Source organism: Staurois parvus, unplaced genomic scaffold (genome assembly GCF_062004578.1).
Source record: "Staurois parvus isolate SC_StPar_1 unplaced genomic scaffold, SC_StPar_1.0 ptg000639l, whole genome shotgun sequence".
Taxonomy (NCBI): domain Eukaryota; kingdom Metazoa; phylum Chordata; class Amphibia; order Anura; family Ranidae; genus Staurois; species Staurois parvus.
The window spans coordinates 884014-903786 of NW_028318435.1; positions in this window are offsets into that span (position 1 = coordinate 884014).

The following is a 19773-nucleotide window of genomic DNA, read 5'->3' on the forward strand; positions in this document are numbered from 1 at the left end:
AGCCTCCATAATGAGTGAAAGCCTCAAAAGGTAATTGTAAAAGAAGTTGGATGTTCCCAAAGTGCTGTATCAAAGCACATTAATAGAAAGTTATGTGAAAGGGAAAAGTGTAGAAAAAAAGGTGCACAAGCAGCCGGGATGACCGCAGCCTGAAGAGGATTGTCAGGAAAAGGACATTTAAAAGTGTTGGGGACTTTTACAAGGAGTGGGCTGAGGCTGAATCAGTGCATCAAGAGCCACCACACACAGACGGATCCTGGACATGGGCTTCAACTGTCGTATTCCTCTTGTCAAGCCGCTCCTGAACACCAAACAACGTTAGAAGCGTCTTACCTGGGCTAAAGAAAAATAGACCTGGTCTGTTGCTCAGTGGTCCAAAGTCCTCTTTTCTGATGAGAGCAACTTTTGCATCTCATTTGGAAACCAAGAACCCAGAGTATGGAGGAAGAATGGAGAGGCACACACTGCAAGATGCTTGAAGTCCAGTGTGAGGTTTCCACAGTCTGTGTTGATTTGGGGAGCCATGTCATCTGCTGGTGTTGGTCCACTCTGCTTCATTAAGTCCAGGGTCAACGCAGCCATCTACCAGGAGATTTTGGAGCACTTCATACTTCCTTCCACAGACGAGCTTTATGGGGATGCTGACTTCATTTTCCAGCAGGATTTGGCACCTGACCACACTGCCAAAAGCACCAAAATCTGGTTCAATGACCATGGGATTACTGGGTTTGATTGGCCAGCAAACTCGCCTGACCTGAACCCTATAGAGAATCTATGGGGCATTGCCAAGAGAAAGATGAGAGACATGAGACCGAACAATGCAGAAGCGCTGAAGGCCGCTATTGAAGCATCCTGTTCTTCCATAACACCTCAGCAGTGCCACAGGCTGATAGCTTCCATGCCACGCCGCATTGAGGCAGTAATTGCAGCAAAAGGGGCCCAAACCAAGTACTGAGTACATATGCATGCTTATACTTTTCAGAGGTCCGATATTGTTCTATGTACAATCCTTGTTTTATTGATTGCATGTAATATTTTAATTTTCTGAGATTGTGGATTTGGGGTTTTCATGAACTGTAAGCCATAATCATCACAATTATGACAAATCACGGCTTGAACTATCTTGCTTTGCATGTAATGAGTCTATCTCATATATTAGTTTCACCTTTTAAGTTGCATTACTGAAATAAATGAACTTTTGCACGATATTCTAATTTTTCGAGTTTCACCTGTATATTATGACAGTACGAGGCTCTGACACTGTGGAATTGGTCAAGAAAAGGACACAAGGTTTGCATGATCGCTGAGTGCAGGATTAAGAAGCATTAATTTTGAGTTTAGAAAACTGCTTTTGCAGCTTTCTCCAGGTTTTCATATTCCTGGATGGGCTCCGCAGTTTGGAGATTCATATATTGTCTTGGGGGGGATGGAATTTCCAACCCAGTTTCTGGGTTTTGTGGATAACTAGCAGGGTGTGTGTCCAGGTGCACACAGCCCTTATAATGAAGGTTTGGGAATACTTCAGGGCTTCACCCAAGAGACACAAGAGGTCTCTTGTCCAGAAAATAGAGAGGCTACTTGTGGAAGCCAGAGCATAATTGTCTGCAAGACACAGATAAAGGCCTGAGTACTAAGCCCTGGTTCCCATATGTGCAGGTGGTGCTGCTGCAAATTCGCATGGAAATCCGTGCAGCCGCACCACCCACACAGAGAAATGCGGACCTGCGGGTGGGTGCTATTAGTTCTAATGGCACTCCGCCCGCACTGGAAAACGCAACCATACTGGGAATTGAGGTTCCCGTGCGGGCTGCGTTTTCAAAAGAAGTGCAGGGACTTCTTCCCTGCAGGACAGGAGTCCATTCAAATTAGAACAGCTGTGTGCATTAGAGTTACGCTGTCTGTATTGAAGTACCTGTGATCTGTGTGACCAGTGGACACAGAAGAGGTACTGCTAAGTAGAGTAGCCAGGTGTGCTAGCACTTTTCATTGTTTTTTTTTTTTGCTGGAGAAGAACCCCTGTGTAGGTATCCTTATGTTTTATGGACTTTCTGTTTTTCTTTTAATAAAAAAAGGCTATCAGGTCCTTAAATATAGTTCCTGACTGATGTGAACTTACTTGAAAATGCATCTATCACTGTGCTAAACATCCCCATGTCACTATATATATATATATATATATACACACACACACACAGTATGTAGTGCTTGTGTGTGTATATGTGTATCATAGTGGATTTGATTTAAATCACAATTTAAATCATGATTTAAATTACTAGTGAAAAGGCTAGATTTAAATCATAATTTTTAAAGAGCAACTGTCATCTCTGTCCTGTAGCGGCTCCTCCTCTTACCCGCTGTTGACTCACCGACAGTCCCATTCACTTTAATGGGACGGCTGGTGATGCGGCAGTGACACAACAAGGTGAGAGATGTGGCGGCAGCAGGTGAGTGGATGCCTGCTAACACAGGCTGCCATGATGGATCCAAAATGACAAGTACTCTTTAAATGTAAGGAATCTGACTCATTCTTGCTGGTAGTTAGAATTTTTAATATTTGCAAACCAAATGAAGGTTTTCTTTTTAAAATAATAAGCTGTCAGGTTAGTAAAACAGCGATATCAGAACCGATTTTAGGTTAATAGGTTAATTACACATAGCTGGAGAAATACTCACATTTTTTTATTTCATGTTTTTTCTCATGGTTACTGTGAAATTGTGTGAATGCATCAATGCAGTGCATATTATCTCATCTTGCAGAGCTTGGATTCATTGAATGAGTTTACCAAAATGTAAATATTGCAGCATATACAGCCTCATGCTACATAACTAAGCTTCAATTTATGTTTAAACTAAATTGTTAATGTATCTTAAACAGAAAACCATCTTTAGATTTTTACTCCAAAAGCATTCCATTAAATTAAATTTGATAAAAATAAAAAAAATCCAATTTAAATTAAAAAAACCTGATTTTAAAAAATCATTGATTTTTATCCACCCTGATGTGTGTATATATATATATATATATATATATATATATATATATATATATATAAAAATTGTATTTATTTATTTATATCAGAAATCTTCAATAAACAATACACACCAGGGGCGGACTGACAACTCATGGGGCCCCCGGGCAATAGGGGATCATGGGGCCCCTGTGTCCTTGCCCAAACTCAAAAAACCCTATGAAAAAGGTACCAGGGGCATCTCATGGGGCCCCCTAATGACCCCGGGCCCTCGGGCAGATTTTCCAAATGGTCAGTCAGCCCCTGATACACACTAACATAACTGAAAAAATTAAGCGTTCTAATAATGCTGAAGATAGCGAGCCAATTTTAACTGCTGTATAACTTCAATAAACAACTAAAATCTGCAGTTTTTAAACATGTTTTGCTCTTTCTCCAGTAAATGTTACCTTTTATAGGTTGTAAATATCTCCTAATTGTACAGCAAGGGGCAGAATTCTTCATGTTGATTTAAAAGTTTTTCTTTCATTGTTCGAGACTCGTGCTGAACACCATGTAACTCAAAGCTTAGCCTTCCTCGTTTCCTAGGAAACCAACACCTCTCTATTACTGCCAACTGCCTGTCTTTCGCTCCCACTGAAGCAGATATTATGATTGCTGTGATTTTACAGTTTACAGCTTTAGTTTAACTTCAAGAAGTCTCTTGGATGAATTGCCCAGCGTTTTGCCAGTGCATTCACTCTAAAACTACAGTCTGTCAACAGGGCCAGACTTTTGCATAGCCAATGTGGCCTAAGGTGGCAGGGCTACTTGAGGCAACACAACTAAATGGACATGATGTTGCGGACTGTCAGTAACAAATTCTGGGGCAGGTATGTCAAAATTAAAAGAAACAGTAGGCTGAATGAAGTGGAGTAAATCTTCGAGGGTCTCCATGTTTACTAAGGGCCACACCATTTTAACTTCAGAAAAAATTCCAGTTGAAGGCTGCAAAGAAGAAATAAGAGGACCAGAAGTGTTAGCAAAGGATCACCAGTTTGACATGTCTGTTGTAGTGGTTCTAGGTGTATGGACAACGCATGGGCAAGCTGTTTCTTGTAGACGTTTCACATACAGACTGGAATTTGTGGCTATGATGCCCAGTCTTGGTAATACCATATTAAGACTAGACCAGGGGTGGACTGACAACTCATGGGGCCCCCGGGCAATAGGGGATCATGGGGCCCCTGTGTCCTTGCCCAAACTCAAAAAAGCCTATGAAAAAGGTACCAGGGGCATCTCATGGGGCCCCCTACTGACCCCGGGCCCTCGGGCAGTGCCCGAGTTTCCAAATGGTCAGTCCGCCCCTGGACTAGACAGTTGACTGGGATAGAAGGGCAGTGGCACAAGACATTTAACCTATTACAGCAGTAAGTACATGTCTGACCCTGTCTATTAGCACTAGTAGGTTCATATGAAGCTGTTATTAATCCATTAGGAATGAAGAGTAATGTAGAAACAAGAGGAAACATACAGTATATAATAAAGACAAATAAGCTACTTATTGCATGAGTATTTATAGAGAAAATATAGTGGGTTTTGTATATATCTTCCTTTTATTCATTTTAGTCAAAACTGAAAAATACATTTAAAAACGTTTTCATTAACCTGGTACTGCACATATGAAATACTGGATGTAAATGTTTTATTTTCATCTCTAGCTACCTTTAGGATCCTTTTCACATATTTTTCAGTTCTTTTTTCCGCAAAAGACGGTAATATACAGATCTCAATAATACAAACTGAATTTTTTATACAGGACTAAACTAGTCAAAGCTGTAACCCCCCTCTACACCCTCTCACTTTTTTTATTTTTATTTGGCTTCCACTGAGTTTCAATCAGAGAGAAGGAGCCTGACAGCAGACAGCTTCTGGTTTGCTCTCTCCTTAGGAAACCTATAATACTCTAACTCTACTTTACGGATCTTCCCTGTATTAACCACTTTAATATCAGACTTTCACCCCTTTCCTGCCCATGCAAATTTATAGATTTCAGCGCTGTCACACTTTGCATGGAATTGACTCAAGCAACACTGTACACACATTAAAATGTTATCACTTTCTGTGCTAAATAAACAAAAAAAAAGATAGAACATTTGGAAAAACAAGTTTTTCTTAGTTTCTGTTATAAAATGTTGCACTGATGAGGCTGCACTGATGGGTACTGATGAGGCTGTGTTTATGTTCACTGATGGGCAGTGATGAGGCTGCACTGATGAAGCTGCACTGATGGGCACTGATGAGGCTGCACTGATGGGCACTGATGAGGCTGCACTGGCCGGCACTGATAGGCTGCACTAATGGGCACTGATAAGGCTGCACTGATAAGCTGCGCTGCTTGGCACTGATACACTGCACTGAAAGGCACTAGCAAGCTGGATTGATAGGCACTAGTGGGGCTGCGCTAATAATTGGGGGAACTAATGAGGCTGCACTGATGATCAGGGCACTGTGTAACACTATAAAATACTGTACTCACTGTGCCTCTCACAGATCCAGCTCTACTTCCCTCACACATGATTTCTGTGTGAGGAAAGGAGAGCTGACAACAGGCAAAGGAATTGCATTTGTTTACACTGCGACAGCTGTGATTTGACACAGCTGGTCACATGGACCATGTGATTGGCCCTTTACCCCAGTCTGGTCACAGAGTGCTCCCGATAGCGTTCCCACAAGTGGGTGGAAGTCCAGTGACGCCCTTTCAGAACTGGAGAGCCACATTGTAGCCTTATATCGGCTATAGCGTGGTGGAGAAGTGGTTAAATCTTTAGTTCATGGTTTGCTATATATAATAAAAAATATAAAACTGCAGGGTAATAATGTAAGAATAAAAAATAACAATAATTCACCCAAAACCATTACAATTTCATTATATCATTTTCAGACATCTTTTAGAGCATTTAAAGGAACACTGATGTCATGCAAGACAATATTAACAAATGTGTAGTTTGAAAACAGATTCACTTTTAAATACAAATGTGCCCCCACGTAGGGGTTGATTACTACAACTGGAGAGTACAAAATTTAGCACAGCTGTGCATATTAGCCAATCAGCTTCCAGTTTTTTTTCATAATTGGTTTACATGAAAGTTATAGCGTTTACAAATGGCGGGAAAGATACTGGGATTTTTAGGGTTTTTTTTACTAATAATGGTGGCGATCATCGACTTATGGCAGCGATCAGTGACTTATGGCAGCGATCAGCGACTTATGGCGGGACTGCGGACATTCTGACATTGGGGGGTACTGACTTGGGGTCACTGACATCCCAGTGACACCAATACAGTGATCAGTGCAAAAAAAACCACTGACACTGTACTAATGGCACTGGGGAGGAAGGGGTTAAGTTTATTATTCAGAGAAAGGGTTAACTGTGTGAGGGGAGTGTTTTACTAGGGGGCAGGGGTGTGTACTGCAGGGAACACCGCTGATCGGAGAGAGAAACTCTTCTGTCCCAATCAGCGTGTCCTGGAGCTGTCAGGGAACTGACAGAAAGCACAGATACTGCAGCTGTGCTCTCTGTCAGTGATTGCCGCCAATCGCCGGGTCATAGCTGGTAATGACCGGCTGTGACCCGGCGACTGACATCCGCGGCTGTGATCGGCGGGACAGGTAGGGCGGTGGCGCGCCTCGCGCGCGCCCCCTTCCTGTTTTCAAAACACACGTTATAAAATGTGCTTTTGCCCTGCCGCCGTATTTATACAGTGGCTGGGTGGCATGTGGTTAATTGAACAAGTTAATATTAGCAGCTGATGCCATGCCATGCACAGCTGCACCAGATTTTGCACACTCCGGTTTAGTAAATCCCCCCCCATGTGTCTATACTATTTACTATATTTTTGCCACATGATATTATAATATTATTAGTTGCTGTTACTACTCAAAAGTGTTCCACACACCTCCTTCCAATCTTTATAAACTAAAACAGTGTAATGCCACCTTACAAATATCCCATAACAGAAAAACCAGCCAATGGGCATTTTTTTTTCTCTCTGAGTAAATAAGGAGTATATACAGGTCCATCTGTGCAAGTTGGGTGAAGGAACAGTAAAGGGAGATTTTCAAGAAGGAGGAGGAGACCACAACAGGAGAAAAAAGAGATGAGTAACCCCATTCTTAAAGGGGAAGGCGCACTGTTTGACCTATTATAACCTATAGGTCTGATAAAGAAGGTGAGCGCATGGTGAATTATGGTGGTGGTACGTGGTGATTTTCAAATGAGCAAGACTATTCACTTGAATAAGAAGTGAAGTTTGTGGAGCACAAGCATATAAGAGACTGCAATAGGAAGAAAATCTTTTTTGGATTTGTTCACATAATTTTTCCAATTCTCTATTTATTTGTTTGTATATTGGATGGTCTCTCTGTTACGGGATATTTGTAACATGTGTGGCGCTACACTGTTTTTGATTATAAAGAAGGGATTCACTTTTGTTGTCTTATTGTTAATAAATGTTATTTTAATATTGTTTGTTTTGTTGTTAATAAATATTAATTACTTATTATTAAAGGATAAGTTCACCTTTTCGGGCAGAATTTCACTTTTCATAATAAGTAGAAGCATTTTCCAATGCCATTTCTGGCCCAGCCATCCCAATGTGCTTTTCTCTCACTTACCTCGTCCAAAGGACATTTAATTTTTTTGTCAGTTTCTGTGACATTTTGAATAATTTCCTGTCAATGGTCTCTCAGCATTCACTTCCTGTAGGTCACCTCCCAGAAGCCTTCACTTTCTTGTTGCATCACAGGAGAGAGTGTGATAGGATGTGTTCACCACTCTGGACCACACCTCCTTCATTACAAAACTACCTTCCTCCCATCCGCTATGTAGTACAAGGGCCTGTCTGATTTGATACAAATTAAATAGATTGTTCAGGTGTGTCCTCCTATTCCATTGTTCTGGCAAATCTAAAGGAAATTGTACAGAGATTGTACAGAGATTGTACAATCAGACTGCATAGTGTGTGATCATCTTTATATAAGTAAATAGGAGGGAGTTTATGGAGACACTCACTTGTCAGGCCCTGTTCACATCTCCATGTAGTGAAGACTCACATGCAATTGTTTTGGAGTGTTTTCACTCTTCATGCATAGAGCAGTCTGTCATGCACCTGTGGTAGTGAGTCCTTGTAGATGGCCAACTCAGGGTTCCCCAGGGTGCAGAGTCTAAGCCCCAGCCAGCTTCTTCACCAGAGCCCCTGATGGTGGGGATGGACTTGAAGCAAGCTAGAACTAGGTAGCTGCCCCCAGGTACACCCAGCTGAGGATGCAGAGACCACTCGAGTGAGCAGATTGTAATGGCAGGAGACAACAGGGAAGCCGATAGAAAAGCCAAGGTCAGGAAGTCAAGCACAGTCAGTGGACGAAGCCGGGGCCAGTACACAGGTAGTCAGATACAGGATACAGGAGTAGCAACAGGCAGGAGCTCAGAGAACTAAGAAGTTGCTCAGGAAAAGTGGACTAGACTGAGCATGCCTTATATAGACAAGCAAACTAGGAGGCGGGCCCGGAAGTGATGGAAGGGAAGGAAATAAAACCCAGAGAATAGCAGACAATACCCATAGGTGAGCACAGACAAACCACACATGTGAAAGGAATCAGGAACAGCACTGCAGCAAGGAGGTAAGAATACACAAACAAGAAACTGCAGGATAACTTGTGACACAGTCCATTAACTTGAATGGGCTGCCATACGAGCAACAATCACCCCAGAAAAGCTCTAGAACTTTTTCTGGAGCTGAGCACGGTGCGTTACCACAGTTTTTGGTGCGTTTTCTGCACTTGGGGTGCCTTTAACACGTAATGACAACACAAACACGATGCACATTTGCAGCGTGTTTTTTAAACGGATGGCAAAGCACGCATTTTCTGTGCAGATTGCCATACATTCGGAAACACACAGATGTGAATGGAGCCTCTTTGCTCTGTGTAAACGCATCAGTTTCACTTTCAGGACCCATTCACACCGAGAGTAGTGGGAGCAAATGTTTTTTGGCTTGTTTTTCCAGTGACACAGAAAGGGCAGCACATTGATTTCAATGAGTTGCGCTACATGGGACATTTGGGCATGGTGTTGCTACATTCCAGGAATTGAAAAAGCTTTCTAAGAAACTTACCAAAGGCTAAGGTAAGGCCTTGCTCTCCAGATCAAAGAGAGCTTGAATATTTTTGCAACTGATGTACAGTACGTTATTGGTATATTGGTGCATAGGGGAGCTGGATTTAATTAAAAAAAGACAAAAATTGAACTTTGCCTTTAATATTAAGGATTTTATTTTAATTAGTGCAACAATCTCTTTTTTCCATATACATACATGCCTCACATGTATCCGTTTATTATTATACATTATTTATATTATTATGCAGGATTTATATACAGCCAACAATCGGAGTATTACTTTGTAACGTAAAGGGAGACAGGACAGTTACAATAAAATTCAAAACAAGAAGGCTAGAAGGGGCAAGTGGTACTAAAGATAATAAATGTAGGAAATGATGGAGAAAATGAAAGGTCATTTGTTAGGTAGGGGGGAGATAGACTTCCCCAGGAGATGGGTTTTCAGGGATCACCTAAAGGTAGACAGAGTAGGAGATAGCATGACATAGGGAACCTAATTTTGCTCTCTCATGTACCTTGATAACCTCTGCAAGAAATTCTGATGAGTTTCCACTCTCAAAGTATATCTGCTGCAACTACTGGAACACTGACAGTGAACAATCCTCTGTGCTGAGCACCTCTAAACAAGCAGCAATGTACAGCCAGTATTTCATTTAGAGAATAATAATACTGACCTGCTGTGCTAGCTACAGAGATAGAAAAATAGAGTTCTCTTAGAGACATTAGAGTTATGAACTGAACAGAGCTTGTTTTGTGTCTTGTAGACTGGGAGGTAGAGTAGTTATAGAGTGCTTTATTAAAGCAGAGCTCCAGGCTTCCCCCCAAAAATTAAAAGTCAGCAGTTACAGATCCTGTAGCTGCAGATGTTTACATTAACCACTTCATGTCCGGACACTTTTACCCCCTTCCTGTTCAGGCCAATTTTCAGCTTTCAGCGCTATCACACTTTGAATGACAATTGCATCATTCAACACTGTACCCATATGAATTTATTAGCATTTTTTTGAGACAGATAAAACTTTATTTTGGTGGTATTTATTCACCACTAAGATTTTTTTTTTTTGCTATATAAATGAAAAAGTCCAAACATTTTGAAAAAAAAGTGTTTTTGCAAATAATCTTTCTTCATAAATCTTTGCCAAAATGTTTTCAGTTATCTTTTTAGTAGAAAAAAATAACCAAAATTATTTTATAACCAAAAATGATAATTTTTCAAAAATGTTATTTTAATTTTTATGTTTTTTTTTTATATTATTATTTACTTTTTTTTTTACATACTGTCACCCTAGCAGCACAGTGTCACCATAGTGACACTGTACTACTTGTGGGGGGTGATGAAGATTTTTTTTTATTTTACACTGATTGCTTTTACACCCATAAAGGCTGTAAAAGCAATCATTTCCCCTTCTCTCTGGCTGCATTCTTGCAGCCATTGAGAAATACTGTGTGAGCTGTGATTGGTCACTGCTTGTCACATGTACAAGGCTGTTGTGAATAGCATTGTACCATATGACCTCTGTGATCATTCACAGATTTCTCTAATAGTAAGCAATGATGTCAGGAAGTGACATCTTGCTTACTACTATTCATTTGATCACTGATTGGCCAATCAGTGATCACATGATCGGGACCTCACACAGAGGTGAAGGCACTGTATCGTGGTGCCGCGCTCTCCTAGGGAGCGCTCACAAGCAAAGAAGCGGGAGGACATTTATAAATGGCCACCAGCCCCTGCACTGCTTCCGTCCTGCCGTTTATGTACATGGGCCGGACGGGAATTGGTTAAGGACACTTACCTGTCCAGGGATCCAGCGATGTGCTCACCGTAGCCGATTCTTCAATTGGCTTAGGGTGTGGGGGCCAGCAACTTAACTAAGGGAAGCAGGCATTGAAGTCGGTTGCCTACTGCTCATGCGCAAAGTGTGCTGCGCATTGCGAATGGTCTTGCTGTCTTTTGGGATCTGTGAAGTGCCCCAGAAGGCTGTGGGGGAAGAAGGGGGGCCAGACTGTGGTGATCTGACCTAGAAGTGGGAGTGGGTACCTGTCAAAACCAGGTACCTGCTCCCCTCCAAAAAGTGCCAAATTTGGCAGTGGAGAAGAAGAACATACAAACAAGCGGAACCTTCCCTTTTGAGTGAAGTTCCACTTTAACAAGATCCGTAACATGAGTATATCAAAACAGGAACGGGAACAAACTTGTTCAGATTATAGAAAATATAATACATGTAACAGCTGTATTTATTACACCTAAAGACCAACCATATGAACTCCACATATTCATACTCCTAGCACAGAACAGTATTTTCATCATAAAACAGCTCAATACATTTTAACCACTTCAATACCACACACTTTCACCCCCTACCTGCCCAGGTCAATTTTCAGTGTTGTTGCACTTAGAATGTCAGTTGTGCAGTCACTGTATCCATAAAACAATTTTAGCATTATTTTTTTTCACACAAATAGAGCTTTTTTTTAGTGGTACTTAATCACCACTGAGTTTTTTTCTTTTCTTTTGTTTTAAAATAAACAAAAAAAATGAAACTTTTTGTAAAAATTGCATTTTTCTTCATTTCTGTTATAAGATTTTGCAAGTAATCTTTCTTCATAAATTTAGGTAAAAATGTATTCTGCTACATTTCTTTGGTGAAAATAACCCAAATTAGTGTATATTATTTACTCTGTAGGAAAGTTATAGAGTCCACAAACTAAGGTATATATCTGACTGTCGATCAATCCGGATACAAATACAATACAAATACCCCCAAATGACCCATTTTTCGAAAATAGACAGCCCAAGGTATTTAGTATAAGTTATGGCAAGTTTTTTGAAGTTGTAATTATTTGTCACAAATTTTAGAAAATTAAGAAATGTAAAAGAAAAATTCACTTTTTTTATATATATTGTCACCAGTCCAGTACAGTGGCATCATATAACGGGCTTGGCAGTGATCAGGGACACTGATTGGTGACAGTATGTAAAAAAAAAAAATAATAATAATTACAAATTACAAATAATTACAAATCCAGTGCAGCATTACCATATAACTGGTGTGGCAGTGATCAGGGACACTCACTGGTAACAGTATACAAAAAAAAATAATAATAATTTTTTTCTTTTTTCAATAATTTTTTTCTTTTTTATTACATTCTTTGTTATTTTTTTTCAACACACTGTGACCAGAGCAAGACAATGTTACCATAGTAACATTGTACTACTCTGGGCATGTGATCAGGATTTTTTGCCTATACCAATGTATTTCATTGCCTTTTTTACTGAATGAAACTGATTCATTCAGTCTTTTGTTGTGATTAGCTATGATTGGTCAAAGCTCATCACATGGTACAGATGGGCTTTGATTGGCCCTGTCTGTACCATGTGACCGCTGTGACCAATCACAGCTAATAACACAATTATATACAATGGATGGCATGAAAGGAAGCCATCTATTATATACAGTTGTCATGTGATCTGCTGTGATTGGTCACAGCGATCACTTGACACTCATAGCCAGCGGCGGACTGACAACTCATGGGGCCCCCGGGCAATAGGGGATCATGGGGCCCCTGTGTCCTTGCCCAAACTAAAAAAAGCCTATGAAAAAGGTACCAGGGGCATTTCATGGGGCCTCCTACTGACCCAGGGCCCTCGGGCAGTGCCCGAGTTTCCAAATGGTCAGTCCGCCCCTTCTCGTAGCGAGCCGCTGTAGTCATCTGTCATCGGCTGTATCCCATGAACACAGCAAGTGACAGATCGTGCTGCTGTGTGACCCCGCATGGCCGCATGAGCGGTGTCTTCTGATAGGACACCATATGATGTCCACTTAGTAAGAGGAGCCACCCAACCGGCCGTCAATCTGCTATAGGCCAGGCAGGAAGGTGCTAATTACATTATATAATCTTTAGCTGGCATAGGAGGCCTTCGCTTAAAAGTGTTAATAAACCCACAACAGTAAAATCAGTCTGTATGCAGTCTATATGCAGTGAAACATGCTTGTTATACTCACTGTGGAACGTATGGGGTTAATCCTCTGCATTGTGTAAAAAGGATCTCTGATCCTCCCCTTCTACTGTCCCCGGCTCCCCTCCTGATAGAACAAATCCTTGGGGGGCAAGCTGCACATGCTCACTTTGGTGTGTATTGCTATAGTTGTTTTTTTTTCTTGGAAGAGTGCATGTGATCAGCACAGGGCCAATCAGAACTGTCCAGACAGAGGGTCAGGGGTCCTGCAGTGTCATAGGACAGTGAGAGGAGAATGAAAATTCCTCCTACAAGCTTTAACCAGTGCTCTGATGGACACTGATAGAAGTCACAAGACTGCTCTAACCGCTGATGAGAAAAGGTATTTAGCAGTTTATATTTACTAAATTAATTGCATTTCCACGTAGTGTGTACTGTGGGAGACCAGATATAGTGAATGCAGGGTCCTGGGTTTAGTAACACTTTAAATATGTCTAACTGGTTCAGGTTCCTGGTCTCCAGTCTAATTGTTATCAGTAGAAATAGAAAAATGTTCTTCAACAAATGAAACTTCTGAAATGTTTTGCTTAACATACATAAGATGATTGGCATTTTATATGCATCCTTAAGACAGTTCATAGATGTAAGATCCCCATTGACTTGTTTTTCCAAGTGGATTGAAAAATGTGAACTGTCCTTGTTTCAGTAAGTCAGCTTTCCTAACTCTAACTACATATCCAGGCTGAAGCTTTACTTTTCTGACTATTATATCCCTGCCTTTTATCTTGTTGGTCTTTAACCGTCTTAGAAACTAGTGATTTTTAGGGATTAGTTTCAAGTTCAGGTGACCATGTGTTCAACCTGGACCCAGGCTCTTTGCAGTTCACCGATTGGTCAAAATAAATGATCATATGTGGCCCATCTGAATCTCTGGCTGCTGCAGCTGGAAGTCATTCATTTAGTGGTGGTATTACTACTGCCACTAAATGACGGTTTCTAGTCGCCTGCAGGCTTGTTTGAAATTGTGTCCCGGTGTGCATGCTGGGTTTTGTCATTGACCAAATTACGTCAGTCAGTGGCACTGGCTAGTTTGTTAACATTCAGCAGCCAGATGGGGTCAGAAAACAAAAGAGAGTGCAGTTGCTCTAGTGCAGGCATCACTAAATGGCGGACCGCGGTCCGGATGCGGACCTAGCTATTGTTTCATCCAGGCCCGGTCAAGCCATTTAGTAGCCCCTTCATTCTCCCTATCCTCTGCTGCTGTTATAACAGCAGAGTGGACAGCAGGAGACTGAACATTTCTGGGGAGAGTGTGGAATAACAGCACAGTATTGAACAGAGTGAAAGAGCTATCATAACATTTCTAGATCGGATGCGGGAAGCACAGAGCGTGGGAGCTGCGGGGGTTAACTTTTTAAGTTAACCAGTGGCTGATTGGAAGCAGGGCAGTCCTAGCAGCAAATCAACTGCTGGTTAATACAAAAAGTTAACCCAGGCAGCTCCCACGCTCTATTCAATGCTGTTCTCTAGTTCAGAATTCAGATTCAGAAATGCTATGACAGCTCCCACTCCCTGTTCAATGCTGTGCTGTTATTCCACACTCTCTGAGGACTGCTGAATATAATGGGAGTATGTGATGTGAAGGGGGTTTAGTACAGTACTGTAAAGGGGTGGGTGTGATGCGCAGGGGGCCTGAGAACACTACTGTGAAGGTGAACTGATGCGAAGTTGGGAACTGTGATGCGTAGGGGGGTACTAAGGATAATGAAGTATAGGGATTGTGATATACAGGAGATGGCTGACAAAAAATGCGGTTTGGACCTTTGTTGGAAGAAAATTTTACTGGTCGGACTTCCATGAATTTTAACTCAATACCCCTGCTCTAGGGTGTGTTCACATTAGGGTGATTGCCCACTCTCTCTCTCATTTGTTTTCTGATCTCCACAGCTTTCCTGCCACCTGGTGGAATCTCAGAGAGCTGCAGCTGCCTAAGTGTATTTTTGGACAATTATTCTTTCTTGGTTTATTTCCTATGAGTTGAGTACCAGCTATTGGAAGGATATGTTTACCTGCACAAATATTAATATTTGTTGGTTACAGCAGCCAGCTAAGAAGCAGTCATTTAACCACAGGAGTGTGGATCATCATGGTGGCAGTCATTATGTCAGCAGGTCATTAGAGCTTTGTTCATCATGATCTACATTGCTGGTCAATGTGATTAACCAGTTCAATACCGAGCACTTTTACCCCCTTCCTGCTCATGGCAATTTTCAGCTTTCAGCGTTGTTGCAATTTGAATGACAATTGCGCGATTATGCAACACTGTACCCATAAAAAAAGTTATCATTTTTTTTCACACAAATAGAACTTTATTTTGGTGGTATTTAATCACCATTGAGGTTTTTTTTTTTTTTTTCTAAATAAACAAAAAAAACCCCTACACTTTAAAAAAAAACATGTTTTTCTTCATTTCAGTTATACAGTTTTGCAAATAAATAACCTTTCTTCATAAATTTAGCTTAAAATGTATTCTGCTACATTTTTTTCATGAAAATATCCCAAATTAGTGTATATTATTTAGTCTGTAGGAAATTTATAGTGTTCACAAACTATGGTATATACATCTGATAATTAATCAATCCTGATGTACTGACGGCCAATCTAATTTCTTGAGGCCAGGATAGTACAAATCCCCACCAAATTACCCATTTTTGGCAAATAGACATGCCAAGGTATTTAGTAGGATTAATGGCAAGTTTTTTGAAGTTGTAGTACAGTGTCATCATATAACTGGCTTGGCAGTGATCAGGGACACTGATTGGTGACAGTATGTAAACATTGTTTCTATTTTTTTTTTCTTTTTTTATTACATTTTTTTTTGCTATTTTTTTTTCAACACACTGTGACCAGAGCAATACAATGTTAACAGTAAGTGATCAGGGTTTTTTTTTTTTTTTACACATTATGATTGCTAATACCAATGTATTTCATTGATATTAGCAACCATTTTTACTGAATGAAACTGACTCATTCAGTCTTTTGTTGTGATTATCTGTGATTGGGTAAAGCTCATCCCATGGTACATATGGGCTGTGATTAGCCGTCTGTACCATGTGACCCCTGTGACCTATTACAACTAACATCACAATTGTATTGGAAAGCAAGCCATCCATTCTATACAATTGTCATGAGATCTACTGTGATTGGTCACAGTGGTAAAATGACACTGGCAGCAGGCTGGTGCAGTGATTTGTCATCAGGTGACAGATCGTGCTGCTGTGTGGCCCCATGGCCATGTGAGTGGCACCTTCTGATAGGGCATCATATGACACCCACTCAGAAGGAGCAATGTCCCACCTGGCCGTCCATCTACTATAGACCAGGTGGGACACTGCTCCCACCTGATAACATTGGATTTACATTGGGGGACAATTGTTTTAATAAAGGACTTTGTTAAAGTGTGTGTGTAAATAATAACAAAGTGTACCTGCGCTAAATGTACTCTGTGTGGTGAAAAAGCTGCCAACACCAAAATGCAGGCAACATACAAAAGGATTATGAAAAACAAAAATGTAGCTCTAATTCATACCACTATTGCACACAATATAATGACAAATTAATACATTAACATCCTCAAAAAAGTCCAATAAATGTGACTATGTGTTAGATGAAAACCATATCTTCAAAAAGTGATGTGCCGCCAGCAGGAAGAAAAAAAAAATAATCCTCCGCCATCACCATTCACAGCCTCATACCGGAAAATATGACCACTGATCATGCAGTCAAAAACAGCAAATATGGAATAACAATGGAAATGTTGGATTCTTGATCTTCCCCCCCAAAAAAGGTAGTTCCAAAACTAGTGACTCGATGATAAAGAACCAGTATTATGCCTCAAAGATAATGGGATGTATACAAAAAGAACAAAAGCTTCTCATAGTGTAATATTTTAAAAAATAATCTGAAGTTTAATAAAAGTATTGCACTTACAAACATAAGATGAAATCAGCATGTGAGGTCATAAAAGTTACCAACCAACAAAATGGTACATGGTGCGATGACGACATAAGCCGTAGCTCCACCCTACGCATTTCATCACAAGCAGCTGTTTTCAGGGGTGTGGCCTATGATGCCCACCACGCTATAAATAGTCACAGGGCGGAAACAAGCCCATGACACTTGCGCACCACAAACCGGAACAATAGATGGATAGCTGGACTGGATGTCATAACAACACAATAACAGCCTATGAAGCTTGCACTCCACAAACCGGAACTAAAAATATATGAACAGACCATGTGTCAAAACGACAACATAAAATATAGGCCAAAACAAAAATAACAAACTGTAAAAACTTAAAAGTCGTCTGAAAAAAATGTATAAAAAAATACTATATTAAACATTAAGGCTCAATATACCATCTAGTGATTAAAAAACAATAATGGTATATCCAACAAGTTCCTATATATTCCCCAGCTCAGTGAGTCATCTAGTGGTTGGAAAAAATAAGAAAATAAAATAATATAAAATGCACAGTGACATCTTGTGGTTGGAAACCAATATATAAACACATAAAATAAATACACAATACAAAATATAGATAACATTAAATAGTTTTAACCCCTCAAAAGGTGGGCTGAAACCTAACATAGTCTAATAGGTAAATAAACAAAAATAATATGTAAAACAAAAATAATACAAACATAATCCTATGACTTCACTAAAATACCTTCAAATAATATTAACTGCTTCCCTACCATGGACATCCATCCAGATCCGCCCCCTGCACGCCACCAGCAGCGCGCACCCGGTGCTGTTGGTGATAAGGTAAAAGGCCAATCACAGCATCCTTTTACCATGTGATCAGCTGTGTCCAATGACAGTGTGTCATAGCGTGAAGAAAGTACTGCCGATAACAGGCAGATGTGACAAGGGAGATCTGTACTGATAATCGAGGCACTGATTATTAGTGCTGTCCATCAGTGCCCAGCAGTACCACCCATCAGTGCCTGGCAGTGTCACCCATCAGTGCCTGGCAGTGTTGCCCATCAGTTCTGCCCAGCAGTGTCGCCCATCAGTGCTGCCCAGCAGTGTCGCCCATCAGTGCTGCCCAGCAGTGTCGTCCATCAGTGCTTCCCAACAGTGCCACTCGTCAGTGCCCAGCAGTGCCACCCAGCAGTGACGCCGGTCAGTGCCATCTATCAGTGCCTCCAGTCGGTGCTATCAGTCAGTGCCGCCCATCAGTGTCGCTTATCAATGCCGCCTATCAGTGCCCATCAGTGCTGCCTATTCGGGCCTGGCATTGCTGCATATCAGTGCATCATCAGTGCCTCCTCATCAAATGCCCTCCAGTGCCGCCTCATCAGTGTTACCCATCAGTGCCGCCTCATCAATGTCCATCAGTGCTGCCTATCAGTGCAGTATCATTAATGCACAGCAGTGAAGGAGAAAAATTACCTGTTTGCTAAATGTTATAATAGAAACAAAGAAAACCTTTTTTATTTTTGCTCTTGTTTCATTTATAGTGCAAAAAATAAACCCCCCAGTGGCGATTAAATACCATAAAAAGAAAGCTCGATGTATGTGAAAAAAAATAATAAAAATTTCATATGGGTACAATGTTGCATGACCGTGCAATTGTCATTCAAAGTGCAATAGCGCTGAAAGCTGAAAATTGGCCTGGGCAGGAAGGAGGTAAAAGTGCCCAGTAGGCAAATAGTTAATAAAAGCATTAACATCCCATTTGATGTTTAAACTAAACGGGATATATGTTTTTAATGTATAAATCCATCGAGTCTCTAATTTAGAAATCTCCCTCCTGGTGTGACTCCCACGCCAGTTAGTGGTAAACCTATCAATGCCCAAAAATAGTGTACCATTAGGGTTTTTTCCACGATGCAACGCATAATATTTAGATACACTATGGTTTGGAAAACCTTTAAGTATATTAGCAATATGTTCTTTAATCCTAGTTTGCATTATATAGACAGTGCAGCCCACATATTGAAGACGGCATGGAAAACAAATGAGATAAACTACATTCTTCGATGAACAAGGGATGAAGGAATTAAAATCATATGTGCTAGAAGTGTGATTGGAAGCAGGGGTGGACTGACAACTCATGGGGCCCCCGGGCAATAGGGGATCATGGGGCCCCTGTTTCCTTGCCTAAACTCAAAAAAGCCTATGAAAAAGGTAACAGGGGCATTTCATGGGGCCCCCTACTGACCCCGGGCCCTCGGCAGTGCCCGAGTTTCCAAATGGTCAGTCCACCCCTGATTGGAAGTAAAGGAAAAGGCCTTTCTTCCCCTCAAAATATTGATATTGCAAAAAGCACACTTTTTACATTGATAAAGTCCCTTCATCTGATCAAAAAAACCAGTTTTCTTAGGTGGTCAACAACATTAGGGGAAACAAATAATCTCAATGGGAGGACACCTCTATATAAGGTGTCCATAGGTGTTTCTGGCAATAAAGGACCTAAAACTCTATCATTTTTTAAAACAATACAATGTCTACAAAGAATATTCTTAATTAAACGATATTGGGTGGACTAAGTAGTCAGAAAAAGACAATTAGAAGAAAAGGCATCCACGTGTTCTTTCTGTTTTGGCAATAACATATTAGTTCTGTTCAATTTATCCACCTCTGATATAACTCTGTCTAATCTGACTGAATTGTAACTC